We start from the raw sequence: 10,173 nt of genomic DNA, 5'->3' as shown, positions 1-10,173 counted from the left end.
CCATCACAGACTCCATGAAATGATTACCTCTTCCTAATATTTGGTTTCCTAGAAACAAGGGTGGGTCAACTTACCCCTTTGGCTCAACTTAACCCACTTCCCCCTACCCACCCTGCCCACAGGCCCCAGATGCCCCCTTCGGAGACAATCTTCAGGAAAGCATGGTACACTCCTTGCCTGGTAAACTCACAAAAGAGGCAACATGAGTCCATAAAAAATATGGGGAAACTTCTCTCTCACACGATAATCTGAAGGGTGACTGGCTTATCACTCGGACACTCCAGTCACCCTAGCAACGGCCTGTTCACTCCTTTACTATCTGGCAAACTGTATCGAAACATCGGGTCTCAGACCAACAGGCTCCGAGACAGCTTCTAGCACCAGACTGTTGAACAACTAACCTTAGCTGTCTACCTGCTCAGACCTGCAGCTTGGAGACTATTTTCATTGACTATCCACACATCCAACCCTTACACAAAAACTCACACACACACAGTCAACGCTGCTGTTCTATTTATACTATTTATTCAACTGCACGACCAAGTCACTTTATATTTGTAAATACAGACATACTCAACATAGCACATTCAGAATTTATACTGTATATCATATTGTGTACATATCAGTTTTACTTGTTATTTTTTTTACTTTTGATATGATTGATATTGTACTGCACCGTTTATACCTGCTGTAAACTGTGTATGTGACAAATACAATTTGATTTGACTAAATTATAATTGAGCTGAGGTAAAAGAGGAAGTACAAAAATACGTACAGTTTGGGGTGGAGGGATGGGTAAAGACTAGTTACACACACCATCTCTCCCTCTCTTACGGAGGTGGCATGCCCTCCAGCCTGCGTCTCCCCCATCTGCCTCTGCACTTTGACCAGGTCAGTGGGGCTGGTCAGGAACTGAACCACAGTCCCAGCCAGAATGCTCCCCATCGCTGCTTTCCTGTGGGGGAGAGGACACAGTGACCTAACTGGGATGACACTGACAGAGAGGCACACGCCTGAGCCTAGTTCAGTCTGCTCTTGTCTGATAAATGCAATGACTTAGGACTGTCATGAATGCATGCAGTAAGCTGAACACGGAGATATCTAGAGCAATAGACATCCAGTCTTTGTACTGGTGAGATTCAACAGAGTTTGCACTTGTCTTATGTGACTTGCAATTGGATGTGGTCATAGTTATGGTAAGAGGAGTAGGGATCAGCTCCACCATTGTGCTGTTCTACTACCAGAAGGGAAAGCTATCATCTTCAGACCTGCCAAGAACATCGCAGAGCTGCTCATAGGCCACAATCTGCACTCCTGAGTACACTAGTGGAAGAACATACACTAGCCGTAGCCATACATGCAGAGGGGGTTAATGCAGGGAAGGTGATGTGGGTGTTGTGACACATACTACATCTCCTAAAGTAGTGAGGCTGGTACAGTGGCTAGCTACATATATGTCTGTACACAGCTGGTGTGTCCCCCTGCCACAGTTTGCTGGGCCCCTCTTCCAGAGCAGTGCCCAGCATCCCCCTGTAGTCCGTCTGAGGACACTGCCGGGGCCATGCTGTCTGAGGGCCGCCTCACCCTGGTTCTGGAACCTGGTCTTGGTCAGGTCCAGAGGAAATGTTACTGGAACCTGGTCTTGGTCAGGTCCAGAGGAAATGTTACTGGAACCTGGTCTTGGTCAGGTCCAGAGGAAATGTTAATGGAACCTGGTCTTGGTCAGGTCCAGAGGAAATGTTACTGGAACCTGGTCTTGGTAAGGTCCAGAGGAAATGTTAATGGAACCTGGTCTTGGTAAGGTCCAGAGGAAATGTTAATGGAACCTGGTCTTGGTCAGGTCCAGAGGAAATGTTACTGGAACCTGGTCTTGGTAAGGTCCAGAGGAAATGTTAATGGAACCTGGTCTTGGTAAGGTCCAGAGGAAATGTTAATGGAACCTGGTCTTGGTCAGGTCCAGAGGAAATGTTAATGGAACCTGGTCTTGGTCAGGTCCAGAGGAAATGTTAATGGAACCTGGTCTTGGTAAGGTCCAGAGGAAATGTTACTGGAACCTGGTCTTGGTAAGGTCCAGAGGAAATGTTAATGGAACCTGGTCTTGGTAAGGTCCAGAGGAAATGTTAATGGAACCTGGTCTTGGTCAGGTCCAGAGGAAATGTTAATGGAACCTGGTCTTGGTAAGGTCCAGAGGAAATGTTACTGGAACCTGGTCTTGGTCAGGTCCAGAGGAAATGTTACTGGAACCAAGCTTGAGACAACTTCGAGTTGATCACAGTGACAATGTAAAGCATACAGTATAGCAAAGTATAAGGTAATTAAATTGACATCAAATTGAATCGACATTGCAAGTAACTTTTAAAAGAAGCTGGAAAATTTTGGAGAGCACATATAGGCCTACCCATTTCTGCAAGTCGCTGCACATGCTGACAAGATGAACTTTGAAGTCCGAGGCCACTGAGGGACCCCTGACTCAGGGCCAGTGCCAGAACAAATCAGTTGGTCCATAGAACCTCCAAGACGTCATTTAACTGTAAAAATTTATTACCTTTTAATGTTGCATGAACACAACCAGTCATGATGTTTTCATCTGATTGTCAAACAAATCGCTTCAAAAAGTAGGTTACCTTTCCAAATTCGTCCCAAATAATCCCAGCATCCGAGCAGTGCACTTTGCACACACCAACATTCCTTAAATTCCAAGGGTGTAGGAGTGCTGTTTTTGTTTAAGTGAGGGAGTGCAAAATTAACATTTTAAATGAAATATTTTCTCAATCAAAGTTTGTACCGACACATGTAGCCTATTGAATATCATTGTAGAATAGGCCTATCCATAAAATGCATCCTCCAATTGCAACATCTGCCTATGCCCACATATTGTCTCAAGTACATGATCTATTTTTAATACCCTCAAACACCAAGTTAGGCATATGTCATTTAAAAATAGGCTATCATCACTGCAATTGTGAATGATAATTATTTACGTCCAAATTGTGTGCTAATCATTTCAAGTTTCACGTTTTAATGTGAAAGTACAGTGAAATGTCTTTCTTGCAAGCGCTAAACCCAGCAATGCCGTAATCAATATCAATGTACAGTAGTACTAAAAATAAAATAATAACAAAATAAGAAAAACACAAGAAGTAAGTAAGCTACACACAGGATCAGTTTCAATTCCATTTTTACAATGGGCAGTGATACTTGATTGAGGTGTATATACTATATGTATAGGGGTAAGGTGACTAGGCATGGGAGATAACAGAGTAGCAGCATCATATATATGATGGTTGTATGTGAGTGTATGTTTGTGTGTGTAGAGTCAGTATACATGTCTATGCATGTTATGTGTGACCAAATTCAGTGTGTGTGTGTGTTGGAGTGTCAGTCGGCATGAGTGTGTATAGAGAGAGTGCAAAAATAAAATACAAGAGTCAACTCAGTCTGTATAGCCATTTTGTTACCTACCGTAATTTCCGGACTATAAGCAGCAACTTTTTTCCCACGCTTTGAACCTCGCGGCTTAAACAATGACGCGGCTAATATATGGATATTTCCCACTTTCATTTATTTTTTTTCCAAAAAAACACATTCTGTGACGTGCTCAGTTTTTTTCCGGCATGAAGCTTTCATTAGACCAATGAAATTGCCGAACGGGTTAAGGTCAAACAACTTTTTTGTTTACTGCTTAGATTAAATCGAGCGCTCTCAAACTTCCCATCATTCTGATTACGGTAGTCATTTTGTCACCCTCATCATGGCAAAGACACGGAGAAATGCATATGATGCAGCTTTCAAGTTGAAGGCGATTGATCTGGCTGTTGGAAAAGGAAATAGAGCTGCTGCACGGGAGCTTGGTCTTAATGAGTCGATGATAAGACGTTGGAAACAGCAGAGTGAGGAATTGACTCAGTGCAAAAAGACAACTAAAGCTTACTGCTAATTTAAATTTTTTGGTTACAAGCCGTGTTTCGTTAAAGCCTATTTATTTTTGTTACAAGCCGTGTTTCGTTAAAGCCTATTTATTTTTGTTACAAGCCGTGTTTCGTTAAAGCCTATTTATTTTTGTTACAAGCCGTGTTTCGTTAAAGCCTATTTATTTTTATTACAAGCCGTGTTTCGTTAAAGCCTATTTATTTTTGTTACAAGCCGTGTTTCGTTAAAGCCTATTTATTTTTGTTACAAGCCGTGTTTTGTTAAAGCCTGTGTAAAGTTCATTTGTTTCAATGTACCGGTAGGCACCTGCGGCTTATAGACATGTGCGGCTTATTTATGTAAAAAAAAAAATAAATTGAAATTCAGTGGGTGCGGCTTATATTCAGGTGCGCTCAATAGTCCGGAAATTACAGTATTTAGTTAGCTATTTAGCAGGCTTACGGCTTGTTAATAGAAGGTGTTCAGGAGAGTGTTGGTGTCAGTCTTAATGTACCGGTACCACATGCCATGCGGAAGCAGACAGAACAGTCTATGGTTTGGGTGGCTGGAGTTTTTAACAATTTTCCGGGCCTTCCTTTCACACGGCCTGATACAGAGGTCCTGGATGGCAGGGAGCTCGGCCACAGTGATGTACTGGGCGGTCTGCACCAGACTCTGTGGTGATTAAACCAGTCAAGATTCTCTCAATGGTGCATCTATATAACTTTTTGAGGATCTGAGGGCCTACTTCACAACTGTGTTGGTATGTTTGAACCATGACAGGTCCTTAGTAATGTGAACACCAAGGAACTTGAAGCTCTCAACCTGCTCCACTACAGTCTCGTCGATGTGAATGGGGGCATGCCCGGCCCCGATTCCTGTAGTCCCCAATCAGCTCCTTTGTCTTGCTGATGTTGAGGGACAGGTAGTTGTCCTGGCACCACACTGCCAGATCTCTGACCTCCTCCCTATAGGCTGTCTCAATGTTGTCGGTGATCAGGTCTACCACCGTCGTGTCATCGGCAAACTTAATGATGGTATTGGAGTCATGCGCGGCCACGCAGTTGTGGGTGAACGGAGTGTACAGGAAGAGACTGAACATGCACCCTTGAGGGGCCCCCGTGTTGAGGTTTAGCGTGGCAAATGTGTAGTTGCCCGTCAGTAATTCCAGGAACCAGTTGCAGAGGGAGGTGTTCAGTCCTAGGGTCCTTAGCTTAGTGATGAGCACAGAGAGCACTACTGGGTTGAATGCTAAGCTGTAGTCACGTAGGTGTTCCTTTTGTCCAGGTGGATTGTGGAGTGCAATAGAGATTGCGTTATCTGTGGATCTGTTGGGGTGGTATGCGAATTCGAGTGGGTCTAGGGTGTCTGGGATTATGGTGATGTGAGCAATGACTCATCTTCAAAGCATTCCATGGCTACAGATGTGGGCGGGCACAGGGACTATGGTGGTCTGCTTGAAACATGTCGGTACTACAGACTTGGTCAGGGAGAGGTGGAAAATGTCAGTGAAAACACTTGCAAGCTGGTCAGCGCATGCTCTCAGTACGTGTCCTGGGAATCCGTCTGGCCCTGCGGCCTTGTGATTGTTAACTTGTTTAAAGGTCTTACAGTACTTACATCAGCCTCATTTTTAACAAAGAAAATTTTGAGAACAAGGCTACCTAAATTCTATCAGCATATTGTCCGTAGCACTCGTGGGGGCAATACACTGGATCACTGCTACTCTAACTTCCGCAATGCATACAAGGCCCTCCCCCACCCTCCCTTTGGCAAATCCGACCACGACTCCATTTTGCTACTACCATCCTATAGGCAGAAACTCAAACAGGATGTGCCCGTGACAAGAACCTTTCAACACTGGTCTGACCAATCAGAATCCACGCTTCAAGATTGTTTTGATCACGCGGACTGGGAAATGTTCCGGTCAGCCTAAGAGAATAACATCGATTTATACGATGATTCGGTGAGTGAGTTTATAAGGAAGTGCATTGGAGATGTTGTACCAACGGTGACCATTAAAATCTACCCTAAACAGAAACCGTGGATAGATAGCTGCATTCGCGCAAACCTGAAAACATGAACCACCGCATTTAACCATGGAAAGATGACTTGGAATATGGCCGAATATAAACAGTGTAGTTATTCCCTCCACCAGGCAATCAAACAAGCGAAATGTTGGTATAGTGGAGTCACAATTCAACGGCTCAGAGACAAGATGTATGTGGCAGTGTCTACAGGCAATCACGAACTACAAAAAGAAAACCAGCCACGTCACGAACATCGCGTCTTGCTTCCAGACAAACTAAACACCTTCTTTGCCCGCTTTGAGGATAATACAGTGCCACCAACGCGGCCCGCTACCAAGGACTGTGGACCCCCCCTCTCCTTCTCTGTGGCCGACATGAGTAAGACATTTAATCGTGTTAACTCTCGCAAGGCTGCCTGCCCAGAAGGCATCCCTAGCCGCGTCCTCAGAGCATACGCAGACCAGCTGGCTGGTGTGTTTACGGACATATTCAATCTCTCCCTATCACTGTCCCCACATGCTTCAAGATGGCCACAATTGTCCCTGTACCCAAGAAGGAAAAGATGACTATCGCCCCGTAGCACTCACTTCTGTCATCACAAAGTGCTTTGAGAGACTAGTCAAGGATCATATCACCTTCACCTTACCTGACACCCTAGACCCAGTTCAATTTGCATACCGCCCAATAGGTCTAGAGACAATGCAATCGCCATCACACTGCACACTGCCCTATCCCATCTGGACAAGAGGAATATCTACGTAAGAATGCTGTTCATTGACTACAGCTCAGCATTGAACACCATAGTACCCTCCAAGCTCATCATTATGCTTGATGCCCTGGGTCTCAACCACGCCTTTTGCAATTGGATCCTGGATATTCTGACGGGCCGCCCCCAGGTGGTGAAGGTAGAAAACAACATCTCCACTTCGCTGATCCTCAACACTGGGTTCCCACAAGTGTGCGTGCTCAGCCCCCTCCTGTACTCCCTGTTCACCCATGACTGAGTGGCCATGCACGCCTCCAACTCTATCATCAAGATTGCAGACGACACAACAGTAGTGGGCTTGATTACCAACAATGACGAGACAGCCTACAGGGAAGAGGTGAGCGCACTCGGAGTGTGGTGTCAGGAAAACAAAGGAGATGATCGTGGACTTCAGGAAACATCAGCGGGAGCATTCCCCATCCACATAGACGGGACAGCAGTGGAGAAGGTGGAAAGTTAAGTTCCTCGGTATACACATCGCGGACAAATTGAAATGGTCCACCCACACAGACAGTATAGTGAAGAAGGCGCAACAGTGCCTCTTCAACCTCAGGAGGCTGAATAAATTTAGCTTGTCACCTAAAACCCTCACAAACCTTTACAGATGCACAATTGAGAGCATCCTGTCGGGCTGTATCACCACCGCCTGGTACGGCAACTGCACCGCACACAACCGCAAGGCTCTCCAGAGGGTGGTGCGGTCTGCACAACGCATCACCGGGGGCAAACTACCTGCCCTCCATGACACCTACAGCACCCGATGTCACAGGAAGGCCAAAAAGATCAAGGTCAACAACCACCCGAGCCACTGCCTGTTCACCCCGCTACCATCCAGAAGGTGAGTTCAGTACAGGTGCATCAAAGCTGGGGCCGAGAAACTTAAAAACAGGCCATCAGACTGTTAAACAGCCATCACTAACACAGAGTTGCTGCTGCCAACATACAGACTCAAAATAATTGGCCACTTAAATAAATGGATCACTAGTCACTTTAATAATGTTTACATACTAATCTCATATGTATATACGGTATAAAATACAATCTATTGCATCTTGCCTATGCCGCTCGGTCATCGCACATCCATATATTTATATGTACATATTCTTATTCCATCCTTTAGGTTTGTGTGTATTTGGTAGTTGTTGTGGAATTGATATATTACTGCACTGTCGGAACTAGAAGAACAAGTATTTCCCTACACTCGCACTAACATCTGCTAACCATGTGTATGTGACCAATAACATTTTATTTGATTTGGATGAGGTAGTCACCTGGAATGCATTTCAATTATAGGTGTGCTTTCTTAAAAGTGGAATTTCTTTCCTTAATGCGTTTGAGCATACTCACTGTTAATTATCTATGCGTAGTCACTTTACAACTTACCTCAACTAACCTGTACCCCCGCACATTGACTCGGTACCGGTACCCCCTGTATATTGCCTTGTTATATACTGTAGTAGGTTCAAGGGTATGGGGTTTCCAAGTCACAAAGTTCAATAACCAAACACGCACAAGGAACACAACTAGAATGCAAATGGAGAGTTTATTAGGGAGTTTTACACACTGGGGAAAAGGGGGGAATTCACCAACCATTTCACAGTCCACAATCAGTTCTCATTGTTCGTTCCGTTCTCCAGGGGTAATCCTAAAACTTTGGTCCTCAGCCAAACTGGTTTGGTTCACAGTGGGCGTAATAAGACAATCCAGGTCACAACGGGTAATCACACAGCTATTTGTTTCTCTTCTCACGCTCTTCATACCACACACTTCCCTCTTCATTCTCTGCCCCTTTGTGCAGGCTGCTTCCTCTTTCATCCCCAAGCACTCCCTGGCTTAATGGTCCACAGGCTCGCCTCATTGGGGCGGGAAATCCATATAAGGATCGGGGGTGGAGCCAGCAGGCTGTAAGGTATCTCCCTTCAATCACCACTCCCCTCACCTCTCCTTGCCATCTGCCACAATTTGTGTTACTTTTTGACTGATTAGATTTTTTTTACTTTGGTTTATTTAGTAAATATTTTATTAACTCTATTTCTTGAACTGCACTGTTGGTTAAGGGCTTGTAAGTAAGCATTTCACGATAAGGTCTACACCTGTTGTATTCGGCGTATGTGACAAATACAATTTGATTTGAAACCTTCTTCCATCCCCTTTCTCTGGCTTAGCTAGCCACTCGCTACACTTTAGCTAGCTAGTTAGCAGAGCAGTATATCAAAACATGATTTTGTATTACTTAGCCTAGATAATTGTTTGTACAGTATGTCAACTTTAGTGTCTATTTCAGACCGTATGACATTTAAGGATGAGCATAAGCGCATTAAAAGGGGAGAAGACCACTATGAGCCTGGCTATGTAGAGACGTGCAGCTATAGTGAGGGGCAATTTACTGGTTTGGTCAGGGCCAGCATGAGGGATATATAATTGATACAATATGCCAAGTGATAAAATCCCAAGTTACCAAGTAAAATAAAAATGTCACTTGTGAAGATTAGTTCATAAAATATTCTACAGCTGTAATGTCATCAATCAAATGTTATTTATATAGCACATTTCTTACAACAAATGCATTTCAAGGTGTTCACAGTCATACATTGAAAGGCATGTTTCACTTAACATCCTTCCTCTTGGCAGGTCTCTATAGGTAACCAGGGGATTCTCTCTACCACATGCAAATGCCTCTGTGTAGATCATAAGTGTAGCCATGCAGCCTATTTTGGCAGTTCACAACATTGGCCATACAGATGTGGAATGCGAGTGGAGGAAGGCAGCTGTGCCCAGCCAGGTGCAGTCAGTTAGTGAAGGACCTGTACCCGGCTGAAGACTACAACCCTCTGTCCCGAGAGCCTACTGATGAGGATCTTCAGTGGCTAAGAAGCCATCTCCGGGCCAGGTTCAGTGGAATGGCATGTCTCCTTGAACCTGAACCAGAACAACCGCTACCCTCGCTGTTATCCCTGTCTATATCGGACATTGTTGAAAAACAAGGGCACCTGGGGTTTGCAGGCATCCTGGCTGGCATGGCGCTGTCGGTGGAGCAGCAGCAGGCTATACGGCAGGCAACAGTTGGACAGCGCACCAACCCCAACTGGCACACAATTTAGGAGAGGGAGGTTGAAGACCATCCTCACTGGAACCAGGTCCAAGGTCAGCTCCACATCACTGGAAGGGACACCTGCTTCTTCGTTGTGTAGACCACCAAAGCCTCCATCACCGTCCCCATCCAGCGTGACAACCTCTGACAGACTCATATTGTTCCTCCTGTCAGTGCCTGTTTTCAGGGAAGCCAATGTTCCAAATATATTCCACATAGTTCATACACACACACACACACTAGGCTCCCAGAATAGGTTATATTACATACAAGTTTTGCTCAAAGCAGCCAACTAAAGTAATGTACTTAACTTTATCATGGGCACAGTGGGAATTTATATCTATGACGTTCAAATTATTTCTTACTTCCTGTGTCTT

The 10,173-nt window shown here is 44.8% G+C and overlaps 1 pseudogene; it reads right to left on the bottom strand.

Annotated features, from left to right (window-relative positions):
* Window positions 1-830: 830 nt before the first annotated feature.
* On the bottom strand, window positions 831-9,953 carry LOC106571528 (mitochondrial uncoupling protein 4-like; annotated as a pseudogene).
* Window positions 9,954-10,173: the final 220 nt, after the last annotated feature.

This window comes from Salmo salar, chromosome ssa15 (assembly GCF_905237065.1).
Source record: "Salmo salar chromosome ssa15, Ssal_v3.1, whole genome shotgun sequence".
Taxonomy (NCBI): domain Eukaryota; kingdom Metazoa; phylum Chordata; class Actinopteri; order Salmoniformes; family Salmonidae; genus Salmo; species Salmo salar.
This window is presented reverse-complemented; position numbering and strand designations above follow the sequence as displayed.